Genomic DNA, 1879 nt, shown 5'->3' with positions numbered 1-1879 from the left:
CTCACTTTCTGGATTTCAATAATTAGCAAGATAAAAGTTGTTTTCATTATTGAAAACAAATTATTGGGCAATGTTACAATTTTGCAATACAGCATGATGTTTGTACTTCATTGTAGACATTTTAATAAAATGTTTTGGCAATAATGGTTTGGCTTTAAAAATTTGCTTGCTGCATATGTGTTACTTTAGTTTAGTAGTGGCTGTGCAACATGTAGATGATGGATAAACAATGATTTACCACATACTTGACAGTATAGAAAGCTATTGTTTGATGTTATTATGGATTTGGCTTCCCATTAAAATAAATACCATTGGTTAAGATTTAAAAATGAGCATTATTAATTAAAAAACCTGGAACATTTTTCCCAGACTGTCACTTCCTTTAAAGTTCAAAGATTAAATTTTTGTTGCCTATTTATTATTAGTAATTTAAAATCGCCAGAGCCAATAGACAACTGTCAACGCTCAAAGCGAATCTATGTAAAAACAGTACACACATATTCAACATCATTAAAAAACTTCATATACATGCACTAACACTTTTACTGATATCTGATGCTACTGTTATATGCCTATTTAATAGCGTACTTTACTGGTTTATTCGTATTTTGGCAATAAAATAACATAGTTTTGGTTCCTGCCCTATTAAAATGGTAAAAATGTCTTTGTAAATGCCTAATTCGTCTATAAAGAAGACATTTTTACATATATTTCGCAGTATCGCCATTATCAGCTGTACAGCTGCTCAAACAAAAATGGCGTCTATGCACGCGTAAACAATAGACAAGTTAGTTGCTTAACTTGTGATTTCTATGGACTTTGGGTTAGACTACTCGGTATTTCTATGGCTCTGAACAGGATACCAGGCGATTTTACATTTGATTGTGAATGCTTTGTCGGCAGGCATATCGGCCGACAATCTCTCGCTCCTATCGGCAGCGCTTTTACCGCCCGTAGTGTGAACCCGTCTTAAAATGTAGTGTGAACACTGTGAACCCGCCTTAAAATGTTATACGTGCCTATCCATTAGAGCTCTGCTCTCTTGTTTTAAGTAAACTCGTATGTCCCAAAGTTAGTATGGACCAAGTTAGGAAACGGATTGTAAAACAACGAGTCTTGTTATCCATTGTCTCGCGTCTATGACGTCATAGTCGCCACCATTACGGAGCCCACGGCATAGCATTTTATCATTGCTGGGTGCTGTTTTTCGTTTAAATATTGCGATTTTTTAAAAACCAAGCACTTCTGCGCGTAAAAATGGTTTTCTACTAATGTTATATCTTATCACAATAATAAACCTCACAAAAATAATCAACTTTTATTGAACACTCAATCGATTAAAGAGTAAAAAAACAGAAAATATCAGGTTTACTAACCAAAAACATAAAAGAACATGTTTAAAATATAAAAATACAAACAAAAATAACATTACCATAAGTACAAACACATAACATTACCATAAACTGGTGTATCTAGCTGCAGTTTTGCATGTAAATTGCCGTGATTTTACTTTTTGGCTCACAAACTTAACACGTATACCCGGCAACGAAACTTAAGGTATCTGTGTAAAATTTGCCTAATATCGAAGTGACATTGAGGAAAACAATACTAAAATACTATTTTTGGTCCTCTGCTTGAATTAGTAAGCTACCTTTTTTGCGTTACGGGTCTTTATGAAATCGGAAAACGCGAACACCTTATCTGCTAGTACTTAAGCAGTTTGGAGCTGCATGTCCACTCATGTTGGATTATAAATGTAGTAAAGAATCGCTCTGTAGATTCGTAGGTATGATCATATACTATTATGTAAACTAAGCTGATTGATGCTAGTCTTAATCGCCAACGTAAAGTACCCTGTTAAACCACACTGTACGCCGAA

This window comes from Ciona intestinalis, unplaced genomic scaffold, assembly GCF_000224145.3.
Source record: "Ciona intestinalis unplaced genomic scaffold, KH HT000196.1, whole genome shotgun sequence".
Taxonomy (NCBI): domain Eukaryota; kingdom Metazoa; phylum Chordata; class Ascidiacea; order Phlebobranchia; family Cionidae; genus Ciona; species Ciona intestinalis.
Note: the sequence above shows the minus strand (reverse complement) of the source record.